At 41.1% G+C, this 19,825-nt stretch overlaps 1 protein-coding gene across 1 annotated transcript in view; it reads left to right on the top strand.

Moving 5' to 3' along the window:
• B3galt1 (beta-1,3-galactosyltransferase 1) overlaps positions 1 to 19,825 on the top strand; it is a 135,008-nt gene that overhangs the window by 78,326 nt on the left and 36,857 nt on the right. Inside the window, exon 2 of the mRNA XM_059259171.1 lies at positions 10,959 to 11,090. The gene's annotated coding sequence lies outside the window, so the exon portion shown is untranslated. The remainder of the gene's footprint in view (positions 1 to 10,958; positions 11,091 to 19,825) is intronic.

The following is a 19,825-nucleotide window of genomic DNA, read 5'->3' on the forward strand; positions in this document are numbered from 1 at the left end:
ATGCCATCAAAACTTCCTCCCTCACAATGCATTATTATCCCATTCTGTTCACAATCTTCCCAAGTCCTCCTCCACAAGTAAGCAAAATCAAAACAAAATATAAAGAAGTGCAAATATAGTCTTAGCCTGAAAGGAAAATACTAACTACACAAAAAAGTCATTTGCTGCCCTACCGAACCACAGACTTTGAAACTGTAGAATTATTCCTTGGTGTTGAAAATTCCCTTGGCAGCAGCTTGATGGGATACTCCTGAACTCCGTCTTTTCAGCTTCAGGAGAGGGACTCCCATTGACAATCCACAGACAGACTTTGTAGGATTGGTAGTTGTCTGGGTGAACTGTGACATTGCTTTGTCTCTAGACCTCATGAAGAACTCAAGTGTTCATATTGCATGTTGCAGCCTAGAGATCCAAAGAGCATGATGTGTTGAAAGGCAGAGTCAAGAGAAGACATCTATAGAATAGGGACACTTTCTGGACCTGTACTTAGAAACCAAATACAAAAGGACTCCTGGAAAGGAGTCACGGGCTAAATGCTCCTACTGAGAGTTATTTACGTGAGACAAATTCATGAGGAAACAGTGAACAACCAATCACACATATAAATTGAGAGCTAATGCATTGGCTCTTCAACAAAACCTGCTTTAGGCTCAATTTCAAGAAGTCTGTTGGCTAGTCATACACAGAGATTTGACACTCCATTTCAAAGACCAGATCCTGAGGCTCTGAAAATACAGGTCCTTCAGGACAGTGGATAAAAACAAAGCAAGCTGACTCTATTGGCCCTAAATCAAATAATCTGTCAAATAGAAAATCCACTCAATCGTTTTTTGTCTTGCCTTACAATGAATAAGAAAAATCACTGTAGACACAGGAGGTAGAAGAGAAAACATGAGCCTTAATTTTTATTTAATCAAATAATTGAATTTCCACTGACTACACTTAAAATTAAAAAGTCTAGAAAATGAGAAACATGTGTCTTATATTTGTGATGTTTTTATTCACTACTTCACATACACATTACTAAAATTTGGCTAAGTTCCTTAGGAAACACCTAATAGTATATCCACTTTCTATTACACTTCCTCAAAGGATATAAATGTTCTTATTTGCTACAGTGAGCAGCTTCAATGTCATGCCACAAGACAGCGCATAATCTAGGATGATTTAGCATGGGCACATTCCAGGGGACAAAAAAAGTATTTTATTTAGATTCACTTACCACATCAGCAAGGGTTGCATGTAAATTGCAAGAGCTTCTTGAGTCAAAGTATATTTAAAATCATGTGATTCCTGTGTATTCCTAGCATCAGACACCACTTTCATGGGGGTGAGGTGGGAGGAATAAGCTCCCTTGAAAAACCAACTATAATCTCTTGATATCAGGTAGGGGAGGGTACTATAGCTGTTTCTTTAGTGTCCCAGCACAAGTTGAATAGCAAGATGAAAGAATGATTCATGCTCTTTGTCCATAGATAGATATAGCATAGACACAGTAGGGTAAAACCGTGGTCCTGTGGTCCTCATGCACATGGGGATAGTAGTATGATATCTTGTACTACAATCCTCCTGTGAGCCAGGCTTCATGGAAAGCGCATAGGCCAGTCAGTGCCCAGCATATGGATTTAGAACCTAGTGAATCCAATTGCAGGCAGTTTCTGAGATGATAAGGTACAACGGTAGTTCTCAGCTTTGGACTCTAAGCCTAGTGTAAAATAAAGCAAAAGAGAGAGAGGCCCTGGAGGTAGGTCCTCACATATCCCAGTGGGGCAGTGGATCTCACTTTATTTGATCATTCCCTTTTTATTATTTTTAGTTATAAAATTAATATTTGAATGCACATTGTTTTAAACAGTGTGAACAGCACAGAGCATAGGGGAATAAAAAGTAGGCACTTTGCACTGGCTGTCACACCCTCCCTCCCCCTCCCCAGAGGTCAAGTCTGTTAATTACTTCCTAAGTGTTTTAGTTTGGGATCACATCTAAATATTTAATGTAATATAACCAAGTGTTTTAACTATTTATATAATGGGATGCAATCATAATTGAAAATCTCATCATATTTATCATATCCACATTCTATTATATATCCCTGTGACATTATAACTGCTTCATCAGGAATTCTAGAAAGGTCTGGGGAGCACATCTAATCCAGGAAAGATGACTCCTTAATATTTAAAATACTGTTGTCAATATGTTGTTGAAATGTTTTTATGCTCTTCAGATTGAAAAATAATCATAACAAAACCCTCCAATGAAGCTGACAGTACTTTAAATGAGTTTATATTTTTTTAATCATACAGGTATATATACATATTTAAAAAGTTAATAGTGCCTACGTGTATGAGACATAATTGAAGCTACAAATAATGATTGGTGTGAAGATGGATTATGGGAAGACCACACCATGCATTCCCCTGTACCCTCCCCCCAACCTCTGCCACAGCCATCACCACTCACATACACCTTGCCTAGGACATACCAGTAAACAACTTTTGAAACTTCCCATTGAGCACAGAAATCCACTTAAAGTAACTCTACAAAACCATCAGCAATACAATTCTAAATGGGTCATTGTTTGATTTTCAGATATTTATGTGTTTTGGAGAGCAGATAGATTTCCTATTCCAAAATAGCTCGATTATGTTTTGATTACAGCATCAGATTTTCCAAGGATCTAGCGTCTCAAATGGTGTAATCACTTATACATAAGTTGATAATTGCTTTACAAAAATAAAAACCGTTGCTGTGATAGTGGCATAATGTGGGCCTATGCGGTATTTTCTCTCATCCTTTAGCTTTCACAATATGCTTAGCTCTATTGTTTGGGAAAATATGTTGTTGGATTCTGGATGTTAAGGTATCTGCAGTTTTCCTATATGAAAGAGAGGAAGTGGCATTAGTGTCCATGTTTTCTGGTAGAGCCTCTTCCAAGCCAGGGCTATATACCTGCTTACACATCTCTCCGACCTTCAGCAGATGGTTTTGCTCTGCATGCTTGGTTTCATTAGCTTCCTGAGCAAAAGCCTGAGAAATGAAAGAACACTCATTCCATTTATCCAAACCTCCCCCAAGGGACACATTTCTGTTTATAGGGTACACTTTACTGACCCATTCATGCTCTTGCCCTACAATGTGTGTCACAGTTCAACCGAATGGTGAGCGGGATGGAAAGGGGCCCAAGGCCCCATGAAAGGGTTGTTTTTCATGTGGATGTAGAATTCACAGGCCTCTTGTCTTCATTAATATGTTTTTCCATGAATTATTACATGAAATGTGTACACATATGCCCTGATATATAACTCCTCAAATTTTCTTCATTTATCCCCCCAAGGAAAGGGAAGAGTCAGCTTCCTGGTCTTTGGAAGTCAGACCAAGAAAATTGTAATCACTTCCTTGGAGTTGCTATTGTGCTTAGTTGAATGTATACAGGTAGAAGTGAGTAACTCGGTATAACCGTTGAATCTAGCACTGATCACTCTAGTCATCTGTGTACTACAAAGCCCATTGTTGTTTATTGCCTGGAGTTTAAGATCTAGCTGCATCAACAAAGCCTCCTAGCTCGCGCTTAATGCCCCCACACAACAAAACACACGGACTCAAAGACAGTTTATCAGATAATTTTTAATAGAGTCCCAGAAAACTCTCCACATATTCCCCAAGGTCGTTGATAGTTATCTTGGCAGAAAAATAGTTTATTTACCCCATATCTGTTCAGTTAAAATGTATGGCTTCCTCATGGTAAGAAATCAGGCAAAAATAAGAACACAAGAACAAAGCAAGGGGTAAGGACTTGGCACACATGCCCTGATCCAAGCCAGAATCGGTTGCCCAGACATCAGAGACTTTCAAGGCAAAAAAGCATAGCAAGGTGATATATATCTGTTGATAGAGAAAGGCATGAGTGGCCGATAAGATCCTTAGCAAATAGGATTCTAAAATGGACAACTTGGAAAATGAAAAAAAAAATGCATGAAACATGAAGTAGGTATGAAACTGCATTCAAGTAGCATAATTGTAAGGGACATGATAAGCTTGCAAATGTTCTCTTTTGAAAGTCTTTCTTTTCTGATGTGTATTGCACTTGTTCATTTGTATGTGTGCAATAAGAATGCCTTGCAAAACCCCTAGAATGTCTGCAATTTTAAGAACTAGCTTCTACCATCAAGACAGGGAGGTCCCATAGTTTAAAAGTCTGACAGCCAAGCATATATCAGGATTTTATCTCATTCTTCATTGTTTGCTTAGGACAAGGTTAAACTCAAGTTTACAGAATTAATTGTAAATGACTCATTTATCAAGGCTTATATTTTCTAAGTCATTAAAACTTTTGTATTTCCCAAAAGTGCCAAGAATTTTTTGATAAAAATTCATGTCAAAATATATACTTGAATAGTAAGACCTTAAAAACAGGTTGGATTTTCTTCTTCCTTTTAAATCTCCAGGATCTAGCATGTAAATTATCTATAAAATGAAATGGGAAAACAGTTGTTGAATTACTGAAAGAGTAGCTCCATTTAAAACCTAAAGAAAAGACCAGATCATTCTTAGGAGTCCGTGCCACATCACTCAAGCGTCCCTCTTAGATGAGCAGAAGCTTCAGCTGTATTCATATTTAACAGTCAGTGAAGTTTTGCTCTTAATCACCAATATCCTCACTACATTATTCGTCATACAAATGTATTTAATTATACACTAAAACACTTACACACGTACACACACACAATTAGGGGTTATCTACATGCTTTGATGTTTCCATTAGTCCCTTGTCACCTGAATTACACCTGTCTAGAAGGGATACAAGGAATGTAAAGATGGCTTAGTAGGTAAAATGCTTATTTGGCAACCATGAGGACCAGAGTTGAGAACACATGTAAAACATATGTGGGCATGGTGACCTGCCTTTCATCTCAGTCTACAGGAGGCAGAAATGGGAATCCCCAGGGTAATCTGGCTATCAAGACTAGCCAAAATGGCAAGCTCTGAATTTGGTGAGAGATTCTACCTCATTACATAAAGTAGAAAATGATCTGTGAGCATGCTCAACATCAGCCTCCTGCCACCACATGAATGCACACACAAGAACTAGTGTACCGATACACACATGTGCCTACAAACATACAAACAGACATACACTTGCATGCATGTACATGCGCTTCCACATGTACAAAAATGGGTACAACTTCTTCTATATTCACAGCTTTGAGAATAATACAACAATATATAAAACACAGCACAATATTGTTCTATGAAATAATGGATAATACAGAAAGGAATTGTGATGGTTAATATTGATTGTCAAGGGAACAGGATCTTAGAGAGACAAACTTCTGGGCATGTATCTAGGCTAGGTTAATTGAGGTAGGGAATCTCACTATAAATGTTGGTAGCACCACCTTTCCTTGCACTTGGCTCCTTGACTTAATAAAAAGGAGAAAGCTCGCTGAGTCCCAATATTCATCGTCTCTGCTTCCTGACCACGCCTTCAATGTGACCAGCCATCTCCTATCTCTGTCATCATACCTGCCCTGCCATGATGGACTGTATACTCTGAAACTGAAGTCAAAATAAACCTGTCTTTCTTTAAGATGTTTCTGTCAGCTATTTGCTGCAGCCACAAAACACGTAACTAACACAGGCATCGAGCTGATTTTAGGGTCAAAATGTGGCCCAAATCATATGTCATCAGTTCAAGGGAGATGACGACATTGTCCTAGACTGAGCCTGGACCCTAGGTTTGAGATGTGGGTTAAGTTGTGTTTTGCAAGATGGAGTAGTATTGTGCAGTGAAAGAGCATTTGTTGGAAATATGTGTTCCTGTTCTCATTGATGCTTGCTACAGAAATGTAGCAGGTGATAGAATAGACGCACTCAATTCTGAATTGGTTCTTTCTAATTCTAGTCTTGTGTGCTAAAATTACCACTGCTTGGGATGGGGAGGAGGTGGTTCCATTGGTGAAGTGCTCACCACACAAACACAAGGCCCTTATTTGGATCTCTAGATCCTGTATAAAAAGCCAGGTGGGACAGCATGTGCTTGGATTCCTCATTCTGGGGAGACTGGGGCAGGAAGATCCATGGGGCTGGCTAGCCAGCCAGTCCAGGCAAATCAATGACCTCCAGGCTCGGTAAGAGACCCCCACTCAAATAATAAGATGGAGAAATGACTGAGGAAGAGATCCCAAAATCAACTTCTGGCCTCTACATGCACACAAGCACACATGTGCGTTTATACTTGGACAGACATGAGGAGCAAAGCTGAGAGGAATTTCTGTATGGTCTGTCTGTCTGTCTATTAAATCTTGTATCTCCCTTTGCTTTGCACATGCCCTCTCCTATGGGATAGAAGGATGCACACCATTGAAAGGTGGTTTTGAGTAAAGAACATTGTAGATGTGCAGATTTATTTAGAACTGTGCCCTCGAAAGTTTCTACTGCCTGAGATATGAGTGAATTCTCTCTCACCAGCTTTCTGAGCTTCCTAAATGTGTTGGTACTTGTGGATAGCAACCGGTGTAGTATGCCTTCTTAAACATTAACTTTGAAAATACCTGGAATCATTTCACCCCAGATCTTGTGTGGCTTGGACAGTAACTGTAACATCTTCTCCCACTTTATGATATGTGGCCTAACCCTGCTCCAAAAATATTCATGATGTTATTAAACAAAGAATGTTATAATTAGTGTCCTTCTACTTCACTGGAATAAGTAGACAGGGTTATTAGTAGAGAGTGGTAATATCATATAACTAAATTGTAGCTCGAGTTCTAATTGGTCTAATTAGACAAGCCTTGAACTTTCCCATTACACAGAGACTAGACAACAAATGGTACAGCCACTTCTCTCCACCCAGCCACATCACTTCCTGTTTCCTCCTCCCAAGTGCTGGGATTAAAGGTGTGTGCCACCACTGCCTGGCCTCTAGTGGCTAGCTCCAAACTCTGATCTTCAGGCAAGATTTATTTGTTAAAGCACAAACAAAATATCACCACACTAAATCATTTCAGGTTTTTTTTATAATTGTATATTTTTTTCAGAATATGGCTTAGTCATCACCAGTACTTAAACTTTGATAACATCACAGAGACTTTGGAGGTCATTCTAACAGGTGGTGCCCATATAGGTTCCAAGTAAGCTTGCCTCTTTCAGAAAAGCAGACATAAATATCTCTGGTAGCACAGTAAGGCTAAAATTCTAATATTAGACTAGTAACTTGTACATAACTGAAGCAACACAAGACTTCTTAATATAATATACAATTCCCTCTCTGTCATCCATATAAAACTAAGAACTGATCACAGGGATCTAGGCATGAAGAGCTGAAGAAACATTCTCTCTAATTTAGTATTTACTGGTCAACCAGCTTTCCAGGAATTGGGGGCTAGAGGGAGAGCCTGATTCCTAGTATTTACCTATGACCGTGTTACAAATGCCCCATCCCCACTAGCACAGAAGCATCTAAACCTGATGCTGTGAAGAGATGGGCATCATGCTGCCCTGTGAAGTCCATGCAAGCAGGCTGGAGCACACACTAGTCTCTGCAGGTACAGCCCAGACCTGCTGTGGTGGTGACTCTAGCCTCACCTCCGCAGCAGGGGCTGTTCCTACGAACAGGCTCTAATGGACTTCCTGCACAGAAATCTTGGCATCTCAGAGTCTGTTTCTCAGAGATACCCACTATGACAAAGAGAAAGCAAAGTTCATTATTGATGAAATTCAGAGCTGGGAAGCCCTCTGTTTCCTCACCTAAATCCACTAACTAATGAGATCAGCTGTTTTCTCCACCTCGTTTCCCACTGAGTCACAGAAATGACCTTGATCAGCTAGTAAATAAGCAACTGAGCAGTACGTTCTGTTTTCTCCACGCACTTCCTTTATCCCACAAACCTTGGTTCAGTATAACCAGAAGCTGAAATTAGAGATCCACAGGCCACGTCCTTTGTTATCACCAAGGGAGGGAGGAAGACTGGGGAGGCTAACCCTGATGTCCAAATTATTGCTATCTTCTTTACTCTGATATGTCACTAAGATTCTCACTTAGCTCATACTTGTAAATATTCTCACAGAATAAGTAAATTTCTCACCCATAATTGGCACCAGCAAAATTTCTTCTTGCCAAAGGGAGCCAAAAAAAAAAAAAAAAAAAAAAAAAGGGGGACAATGTTCATGTAATGTAATAGAATAACGGACTAGAAGAACTATCACTCTTAAGTCTGGGAGAAGTGCAAACTGAATTAAAATCCAGGTGACAAATGTTGAGTCTAAACCATTTCCCTATTAAAAACACAGCACTTGATGTAGTCAGTTTTCAGTGATTTGCCCAGAGAGAAATAGCAATAATGGCAATTACCCCAAAGAATAGACAATGAACAAATTAATTTCTACTTGACTTTGAAATACTGTTTTGTATTCTAGAACTAACATCTGAATGGAGTTGTGCTTTACATTCTAGAAAGCTGCAGTGCCTCCAGCTTAGTTACTGAAATTGCATGGGAAAAGTCAAACTGAAGAGTGGTTTGTACTTTTCATCTTGTCCTGTAAAGCATGTCTCTGTGTTCTAAATTAGTTCTATGAATTAGATGTCATTACCTTTTAGGATAATATTTAGTTTAACCAAAAGCAAAAAAAAAAATGCATCTATGTATTTTCAGGTTTCTAATTTCTTGATATTGGTGGAAATTAATTATTCTGATTAAAAGGAAACACATACACACACACACACACACACACACTTTCCTTTCCCTTGTTTAGTGAACTTTAATTTTTTTAATATGTCAAAAAAAAAACCCCACATAACTACTTCAGAATGAGTATTCAAAATACAAATTATGCCTAAATAAGGCTTGAAGTTTTTAAACTTGCAAATTTTCCACAGTCTTTTTGTGGTTGTAAGGTGATTTTTTCTTAGCAAATATTGTGTTAAAAATAATTGAAGAGTGGCTGGCATAGTCACTTACGGCTTTGATCTTTGACATCATTTCCTCCAACCTTTGCTGCTCTCCTTTTCATCACTCAATGTTTTCTATAAAATGTTCAGTGTTAGCACTGCACAGAATTCAGTTTTATGTTATATTTAGCTCTTTTTTTTACAAAGATTTTCTTTTATAAAAGCAAGGAAAAACATTTAGTATTCTAGAGAAAAATCTTCCAGGTGTTATTTTCCTGAATTGAACATTCAATACTCATTTTAGTTATTAAAAGTCCCAGAAATTATTTTACCAACATCATGCAAATAATCTATTAAAAACTATGGAATTTTCCATTTAAATTTAAAATTTATATAGCTTAAAAATCATCTACACACTTTCATTTGCTCTTCTTTACATGGTACAATCCCATTACAGAATAATACAGTTTTTCATAAGAAAAGACATTACCAGTATTACAGTGACTTAAAATGCTTCCTGTGGGACTTCTCTGCCTTGCCATTTACCTTAATAAGTATTTGATGTTTGACCAAATTCAATCTGCTACTCTTGACGACATGAAGTGTACCTTGAGTTGGACACTGACAAAGCTCTAAAGAGGTTGGGTAATCAATGGCAGGCTCAACAGACCCATGTTCAAACACTGTCTCCTCTAAATACCATGCACAAGGCACTTAGTTCTCAAAGGACAAATTGTGTAAAGACCTAAGAGGACTTTGGTGACAGTGATAGATAGCAGTTATGACAATAATGACATTCGAGTATAAGTAAATGCACTTGCTACAAATACTACTTAGCATTTGTTATTACCAATATAGTGAGCATGTATGCCTACCTTGTGCAAACAATATTCTATCCTCTGTTCAACTCACTGTTGTTTCCCTTGGTTTGCATGTAGGTCCTTGAGAGGTTAAATTATCTTCAAACCCAACCTAAACACACCACACACACACACACACACACACACACACACACACACACACACACACAAAGTCATGTAAAGAAAATCACACACACACACACACACACACATACACACACACAAAGTCATGTAAAGAAAATCACCCTGTATTTGACTGACTTGAACCAGCATATGACTTCAGGAGACCCGCTAGACGTTGCTTCTACTCCTCAGAGCTGGCTGCTCTGGTTCAGATCCATCCAAACAGATGCCTATGGTTGGAGCCATGTTTCAGATGTGGGACAATATGCACTGTAGCCACTAACTTTCCCTGCAGCCTTGCAATTATGAATGGTGAGACTGGAATACCACCAGTCCTCCGTCAGGACACTTTGTACACTGCCAGTTTGAAAACCCAGAATCAGAGCAGTGAAGGGCAGCTCTTTATTGGCCTTCAGCCAATTGTTTGAACAGGCCTGGTCTATTTTGGCCAGTCTTAGAGTGGGCCCAAGTGAAAGTGGAGATCCTAAGTGAGAGGGGTGATAGTCCTACCTAACACCTTAGCTCCACCCTGCTCAAGAAGCTTCCCGTCTCTGGATGTGGTTGTCATCACTTGGAAAGAGCAGAGACAGCTGCATTGGAGCATGGATGACTCTGACCATCATTAAACCTTTGGCTTTACTGTTGGCTGTATGAAGTTTCATCTAATGAATCAAATCCTAACTTGTACAACCCAAAACATTCCATATAAAGTCCATATTTCTGATTTCCTTCAAAATCTGAAGTTGTGAAATCATTGTACATTTTTCCTTTATGGCATCAATGACAACCATCAGTCACAGCTGACTCTGCAGCAGGTCACAGGGTCACTAGACAGACACCTTCCTTGTCACCTTACACCTAGACTGCTTCTCCTTTGTCCGACTCACCTGACCTTACATGCTGCCCTAGAACTGGCTCAAACTCTCTTTTATTCTTCTTAAACTTTTAAATCTTGTATTCAAAGTATACCCATATCCCATTCTGCTAAATAGAAATCTTTTTAAATTAGGGAATTCTATCTTTGTTCTCTCAAATCCAATTAACTTCTGTTATATATAAAGTTTTCCCTCTTTCTGGTGTCTCCTTAGGATTCTGCAAGTTGGTGGACAGCAGCTTCTGGAATAAGCTTCTCAAATCTCCATCCACCAATGGAGACTGTGATAGATGCTCTCTGCAGCTGGGATGAAAAGAAAGCAGAGGCAGCAGGCTTGGTCCAGCAGGTAGGAGAAAAGCTTGCTGCTCAGTTGTGTGGAGCTGGCCACAGAGGAAAGTCACCACAATGCTATAAGATCCAAAGTCATCCTCTCTAATAGCTAGTGAGTGATAAGAAGTATTGACCTTCATTTTATTACCCGCTCTGGATATGTTTGGTCATCACTCAGAAAGTGAGGCTGTTGCACTAGAGAATGGTATTTCTGGCCCTCATTAAGCCTTTGGCTTTACTGTGGCCTATATGAAGTTTTATTTATTTAATTGAATCCTAACGTGTATGTAAAATATCCTTGCTGTGACAGACAAGAGAAAAATCATAGCTTAAGTAATTCAGCCTTAAAAGCCATATTTATATGGATGTCTTTGACACTTTGGACTGGTTGTAGTAAATGGCCTCCTTGAAAATGAACTCTTTCAGACCACCGATTTCCTTCAGGTGACCTGAGACAATTTCTATTTAAAATCTATCCCTCCAAGGCCATTGCTAATTGGTTCTTGAATCTTTGCTGAAATAACCTTGCCTCACAAGACAATTGTATTTCAGTCACTTCTTATTTCAGTTGAACATAAGAAATTTGTATATAAAAATGAATGATGACAGGGTTATTAAAATATATAAAATGTAAACAATTGTTAAAATAATTTTTCTGAAAGGAATAAGAAGGAAAACACCCTTGTATGTGATTTGCCCTAAATAGCATAAGATAATAAAAATTGCTTATAAACATTCTGCAATGTGGTTTGGGAAAAGAGCACAGTCCCCTCAAAAGGACACTAGATTCTGCTTGCTTCTTACCCATCACCTTCCTATGACCTGCGACTGATCATGTGACCTGTCTACACTACAATGTCCTTATCCATGAACTGATCAGCTATCTCTAAAGTGCCTTCGAAGTGGCAGCTGGACCATGTGGACAGCTGCCAGTTGCAAGGTGGGAGACAGCACTGACTTCCTTCCCAGCAAGCTGATGCTCCAAAATCAAACTCAACAACATGTCAGTACACCTCGGTCCTTTCTCTTTGTTCAAAGCAATTTCCACCAGCTATTTTGGTTTCTACTACCCTTTCTGACTTCCATGATGCTTTAGTGAGTGGGTTTGACCCTTTTCTTGTTGACGGCATTCCCAGTCAATTTCTGTCTCTGCCCTGTCATCTCAAGGCCAGAGGTAAGATGAGGCTTGGTAAAATGGAGTCAGCATGCACCCCAAAGGGCAGATGTCAACTGACATTCATGCTGTTATAGCCATTGGATTCTCCAAATTTAAACCAATGTGTTCGGTATTTAAATACACAAGGCAGATTGAGTGAGCATAGAGTCCAACTGCCGACACTGTCTTTCCTTGTAGGGATCTAAAAGGCCAATGGAAAGCAACTAAAAGCAAAACTAAACAAACCAATAAGACAACTACTAACTGTGACAAACACCAGAAAGGAACACATGTGCTCAGGCTGTGAGTGACTACACCCTGTTGTAGAACAGGAAGCCAGCAGAGGTATGAGAGCCCAGAGAATTGTTGCCATACACCTCACTTTCAGTAGGCATCATAGATGCCATTCTCTGGGGCAATCTGTCTGCTGATCTGACTCAAGATGTGATTACTCTGTCAGTTGCCGCCTCTGTGGCAGTATGGTCAACTATCAAACTAGCAGAGTGAGGGAGCTTTTGTTAATGCTGTATAGAACTGATCCTGCCCCACCCATTCCAAGACATATCTGCAAAGAGGACCAGGGATAAATCATAGAGGTTGTTAAAACCAGAAGCCTTAGTCCTGGCTGCCTCCCAGCACTGAATGAAGGCCAATGTGGCTAGATTATAGTAAATTAGGAAAAAGGAGCAATCTTCAGAGATTTTCCTACCCCAAGCTGCCTCAATGCTTGGCTCCTCTGATGTTTATATTCCTGGCAGTGCCTTAAACAGATTAAGTAGCTTGACTGAAAATGCCTTTGATTTGTTTACCCAAATCAAACTCTCACATTTTATCGCATGCCTCTAGATGGTAAGGGTTTTATCAAGAACTTTGCATGTGGGCTATTGATATGATAATGCCATCCTAATGCCTGCTTGGGAGCTAAGGGCTTTCTTCTTTTCAACCCATACTGAGCTGCACCGAAGACGAGGACGGGCAGCCCACAATATTTTCCAATGAATCATGAGTAATATTGGGCAGCTTTTGAACTCTTAACTTTTCATATCAACTGCTAATTTTCTGCCAGCAAAATCCAGAAAAAAGGACAAACTTTTAAAGGACTGTTCATGGAAGCTTTTTGTGTTTACATAACAGGGGATTGTCTTTTGCATTTAAGATCTTGTTTGCAAGCAGAATACTGCCCCCTCCACACTCACACTCAGACCGCCAAAAGCACATTGCGTTGTGGTGGCATGCAGTTCATTCTCTTTGGAAGGAAAGAGTTGGATAAGCCCTCCAGGGATGCTCCCCTGGGATCAGACAGCCCAGGTACTTCCTTATCCCTGACAATGCTCAGCTAGAGCACCACTGATGTGGTGATGCCCTTTATTGGGCTTCGGAGGGTTTAGAGGAGACACAGTCATCTGGATCTCAGCCATTCTTGTAGCATTCTGAAAGTCTTAAGGGTTTTTATTTGAATGAGATCTTGATAAAAGAAAGGAAAGGTGAGGAAGAGAAAGAAATCAATCTAAGATTAAAAGACAGTTTTGAATACAGCCCAGCTTTGTGCTGAGAGCTTTCATATGCTTTGTTACCTCGAGACAATGCAAGAAAGAGCTCATCACCAAGCCACCACGGAGTGGGAGAGCACCCAAACACTAGGCTTCTCCGCATGGGCCTTCTATTCGCCCTCTCCCATTGGACTAGATTTTAAAGTCCTACATTCCATCACCACAGTCAAGTACAAGATGGCCAAATCTGGAGTTTCTAAAGTCTTCAACGGTTTCTTCTAAAAGATGAATCCCAGATGACTGTTGGTCTAATACAGACACAGTTCAGCAAGGCTCCTGGACCAAGCTGCCTTGCAGGAAGCACTACGCTGCTAATTGCATGCCCTCTCTTTGTTCAGCCTCATTCTCTATAATTAGCTCAGTCTTGAAAACAGAAGTTGTCTATGACATTAAACCCCTTACACAGCAAATCCTCTAATTATTTCATATCTTCACATTAGGGGCTAAGATACTTGTGGTGAAGGGTTGGATCTGTTGGTTATTTAATTACTTAGAGAAGGAAGGAAGGAAAAGCAAGACAAAAAGAGTATTAAATAATTTCTGTTTGACTCTGACACATACAAAGGCTGACTTCCCTTTTCCCTCCTTCTGCCCTCCCTGTCTTTGGCCCTTCCTGTCTTCAGCCCTTCCTGTCTCCACTACTTCCTGTCCACACCTCTTCCTGTCCTCAGTTCCTCCCTGCCCTCCTTTCCTCCCTGGACTCGCCCCTTCCTGTCCTCACTCCATCCTGTCCTCACCCCTTCCTGCTCCACCTCCTCCTGTCATTACACCCTCTTGTCCCCATCCCTTCTTGTCCTCACTCAACGTGCTCTCACCTCTCCGTTTCCTCACCCCTCCTAGTCCTAATTCTTTCCTGTCCCCACCCTTCCCTGTCCTCTCTCCTTCGTGCCCTCACTCCTTCCTGTCCCCACTCCTTCCTGCCCTCTTTCCTTCCTGCCCTCACTCCTTCCTGTCCCCACTCCTTCCTGTCCCCACTCCTTCCTGCCCTCACTCCTTCCTGCCCTCACTCCTTCCTGTCCCCACTCCTTCCTGTCCCCACTCCTTCCTGTCCCCACTCCTTCCTGCCCTCACTCCTTCCTGCCCATACTCCTCCCAGTCCTTACCCCTCCCTGCCCTCACTCTTCACTCCTTCCTGTCCTCTCTCCCTCCTGCCCTCACTCTTCCCTGCCCTCACTCTTCCCTGCCCTCACTCCTTCCTGCCCTTACTCCTTCCTGCCCTCATCTCTCTTGGCATCAACCTCTCAGTTCCTTTTGTTTATGACTGTTGCATGTTACTTTTTCCTATCAAGAACTTCCCTGTTTTTTCCTTAACCACAGTCCTTTTGGATGTTGCAAGTTACTCAAGAGCTTCCCAGTCCACCTTCCGATGTTCTGTGCACTGATTTCAGGCATTCTTTTGCCTTGATTGATTGGGTGGAGCAAAGACACTCAGAAATTCACTCAACTAGTTTCCTTTTTTATTTTCTTTCTGGACTGACAAATAGCATTTTCTAGCCTTCTTTAGAAGTCTTTAGAGCTGGTCTTTCTGGCAAAGAGAAGCAAGTAGAGATGATGTACTTAATTTGGGGCCAGAGTTTTGAGGAAGCAAACACACTTTCCCAGGCCCTTTTGTTATACACAGTAGGAGAATTGGGGCAGCAGTACTTGGGAGCCCCAGCAAGAGGAAGCTGGACTCCTGAATCACCAAAGGAAAAAGTATCTGGGCAAGCATTACAACCACACTAGGCTGTTACACATAAGAAATAGCCCTCTCATGTTTAGACTCAGGAAATTGAGGCTTCTTGAACAACTGCAGCTTTAGACTTACCTAATATAAGATGCACATATCTGTGTGTCATTTTGAGTGTGAGTTCCTCTATTCTTCCTTTCTGAGAGCCCCAGAAGACTAGAAGGGTGGGGGGACCCCTCTCATCTTTAACTGTGAGTTAAACTGAATTGGTGCCTCATTTGGAAGTGGAACAGATGGTCATCAAAATGAAGACTGGAGGATGCTCTACACCATCTCCAGGACTATGAATGCCATTTTTCTCATTTGCAAGCATCTGTCCAGAATTTTGTAAACAATCTCATAGGTGACTGATTTGGACTGCAGAACAAAAGGAAAACCCAGTTAGTTTCCGTATGAAAATGTGTCCTACTTCATTACTCATTCAAATACTCATTATCCCAATCAGCAGGTACATAGTGGGCACATTTTACATGCCAAGCTGGCTTCTAACAGGACTGATCAGTAACAAATCTGGCCTTAGCTCACTCCAAACCTGAAGTCCTGTGGGAGATCCAAGTGTTCAGAATTAAATGATCACAGAACTGAAAGTGCACTCAGCTCATCACTTGAGCTATTCTGTTCCTCCTACAAAATAGCAAGGATGCTGTTGCCTGTCTCTCAGATGTTGTTGTAAATTTAGTTAGATGAGGTTTAAATACCACGATTGTGCAATCATTAGCACTGTGGTTAATGCTTGAACTTTAACACTCAATGCATTGTATCTGTCAGTGTTCATATTAATTTAGATAAATATTATGATCTTGTAAGATAAAGGAACCTGATTAGCCTGTTAGAAGGACACCTAAAATCTCCCTTGAAAGTGCCCCTTGGTGTGGTAACTAAGACTTTGGAAGAATGTTCTAGATTTTAAAAACTAAAATAATAAATTTTAAATAGTATTTGGAAAGGACTTATATGGTTGGAGGGAGGCACTTTGAGAAACTGAAGACGTCACAGTAGCTGTAGCGTAGACAGCAAGGACACTGGTGCAGGAGGAGGCCATATGGAGTCCCGGGAGCCATCCTGTGGGCTTGATAAGATCGGAATGTTTTCAGGGCAACCTGGCCCTGAGTGACTTGATTGGCTTGGCAGGTTTGGAAGATCACTGTGACTGCAGGTCACCCCAGAGGAGTCAAGAAGGAGCTCCTCATAGCAGAGTACAGGAGGGTGTGATTCCAGAGAGAAGTAAACATAGGAGACCTTTCTGTATTGACACTGGAAGGGCATGCTGGTGGATTAGGAAGAGAGATAAGGGCAGAGTTAAGAGTATTTCCGGTCTTCCAGACACAGAGGGATATTTCTTTTTTTTTTTTTTTTGTTTTTTGTTTTTTGTTTTTGTTTTTTTGTTTTTGTTTTTCAAGACAGGGTTTCTCTGTGTAGCTTTGCGCCTTTCCTGGAACTCACTTGGTAGCCCAGGCTGGCCTCAAACTCACAGAGATCCGCCTGCCTCTGTCTCCCGAGTGCTGGGATTAAAGGCGTGTGCCACCACCGCCCAGCCATAGGGATATTTCATAGATACAGGGAACCCTGAAGAGAACCAGGGTCGTGAATCTGCTTTTGTGCATGTTGCATCCAGTTATCCCTGAGATATGCAAGTGTACATTCAAGCATTCAACTAGTTATATGAGCCCAGGGCACTGTAGATACTTTTGAGCTAGACTGTGAATCCAAGAGACATTATTGGCATGCAGATGGTTATTAGTTGCAGATGGTTATTAGAAAAAAATTCTTTAGAAAACAAACAAAATTCAGACTGGGAAAGAAGAGGTCCTAGAATTTACCTTCAGGAACTTGTAAACCAAGGAGGTTCTCTGAGTCAGTTTTCCAGAGAAACAGAACCAATTGGCAGTATATTGGAGTATATACTTCATGAGTACAGAATCTGATGGAGAAGTCCATACAATCTGGAGACACAGGAGAGAAATACCATTCAAGTCCAAACACACAGCTGGAAGGCCTGGAGGAGCTGTTGTTGCCCCTGAAGTGAGAAGAGAGTGACTGGAAATACTTGCTTTTTGTTTTGTGTGGACCTGCAAATAAATGATTGGCTGAGTCACACCCTTATGATAGGACAATATACATCCATGTAAATTTCTTCCAAAAGCTCCCTTACAGACAAATTTCAGAAAAATTGTTTGACCAAATATCTAAGTACTATGACCCAGCTGAGTGGATTTGGAAAATTCACTACCAAAGACATTTTGATACAGTGGCGGGAGGCCCTGGCAGGCCTGGCCAAGGTGCCCCATGGCCCGTGAGAGACAGAGACGTCATGTAGATTCGGTGGTGGGCTGCGGCGCATGGGAAGTCACTCACATGCCAGGCACTGCATCCATGTGAAGTGGGTTTATTATAATAGAAAGAGAGAAAGATAGGCAAAGAGGGAGAGAGGAAGAGAGAGACGAGGGGGGGAAGCAGAGGTGAGCACACCTCATGGTGAGGAAGGGTGGAAGGGGAAAGAGAGAGAGAAGGAAGGGTTTTTTTTCTTAGAGGTTTTTTACATAAAATGACATCAGGACACTAGGCGACCCCAGGGGCGTGTTCAGAATGCTAACAAAAGAGAAGAAAGGAAAACCAGAAACAGTGACTGCCTTCTAGGTGATAGAGTAGGTACCGGTGATATAGCCTATGTCATGGTCACAATGCAGTCGCTGGAGGATAGTCAACCTGGGTTTCTATTCTAACTTGGCCATTCAACCTGTGACCTTACACATAGTTTTACAACTTAGTATCTTATCTTTAAAGTGGATACAGAATTCCCTACCTCTCAGAGTTGTAGAAGCTAAATTAGTTAAAAAATCTAAAGGGCTCAGAAAAAAAAAATGCCTGAACATAGTCAGTGTTCAAAGACTCCTAAAAATACATTGAAATGATTTTTTTTTTTGAAAGATAGATGTGGACATCACAGTTAAGCTCTGTCTAGAGTGGTAAAGAGGAATAGCAAGTACACAGCATGAACAAAGAAGGAAATGTAGTAGAAGCATGGGGCTTCACTTCAGGTGAGGAGCCTGTCAATAAAAGGAGGAGGTGGCTACCTCAGAGCTTTAGGGAATTTCAGGCCGTTCTACCCTCTTCCTCCATTCAAAGACGACTGTACCATGAATGAGCTATGACATCTGTAAGATAAATCCATCCTTGTGCTTTCCAAAAAAACTTCCAAAGAGCTCCTGTTGAGATACAAGGTTTGCCAGGCCTGCTAAAGTAGTTCTGCTATCCTGGCTCCTCAGGAGGCTGTAGCAGGAGGATCATAGGTTCAAGACCAGCCTGGGCAACTTATGAGATCCTATCTCAAAATAAAGAATAGGACTGAAGTTGTATCTCGGTGGCAGAGCACGTGCTTATCAAGGGGTAGCTTCAGTCCCCAGAAATACATAAAAGAAGAATGAAAGAAAAAGGAAAGAGGGGGAAAGGTTGAGAGGGAGAAGGGGAAAAAAAGACATAGATATTCCCAGAGAGACACCAGCAGCAGCCTCTGGTAGAATTGTGTGAATTTCTTTTCTGATAAACCATTAGGTTCCCAATGGAGCAAAGCCCCCTGCACAAGAGACTTCACGGAGGCCCAAAGAGGCTTCTAGTGGGTAGAAAATGACTTGGGAGGCAGAGGAGGATAGATGAGAAGGTCAGATGAAGGATGGGACAGGAGGACTAGAAGACTGTAGGCACACTAAAGGCACGTTACATAGGCTGTCCATGAAGGGCATGAGGCACCCTGCACTCTGACACCATAGGAATCACTCAAAACAGCTTCCTTCCCAAATCCTTCCTTTGCTTGTTCTAAATAAGCATTGATTTTAAGAGTTTGTTTTCCCTACAGTAAATCAAAGGCATTTGCCCAGAGTCAGTTTTCTTGACAACTCCACACTGTCCTACAGCCCACAGCTAAATGATTTCCTCTCCCATCATCTTTTTCTTCTCAGTCCTGCAATGAGGATTTCACATTGGGTCTGCCTTGCTCAAGAAAGTTCAGGCTGCACCCCACTCTCTGGAGAAGCCTCTCCTCGGAGTCTTTCCAGGACTTGGAGAAGGGCTCTGAGTCACTTTCCTTGAGTCTGCTTTTAATTTCTCCAAGCACTGAAAAGGTCTCTGTCAAACTACAGGGTCAAGAATTCAACAGCCACTGTGAAGTTGGAAGGCTGTCTTGTTTTTCTTTTAAATTAAATACTTATAAAGACTCTGGGCCATGACAAATCAGAGCAAACTCTTCACAGTTATCCTCCGTGCCTTCCTTTCGGTGCTGGACACCAAGACCTTCATGTCCACGCCATTTCTCCTGGCTC

This window comes from Peromyscus eremicus, chromosome 4 (genome assembly GCF_949786415.1).
Source record: "Peromyscus eremicus chromosome 4, PerEre_H2_v1, whole genome shotgun sequence".
NCBI classification, from domain to species: domain Eukaryota; kingdom Metazoa; phylum Chordata; class Mammalia; order Rodentia; family Cricetidae; genus Peromyscus; species Peromyscus eremicus.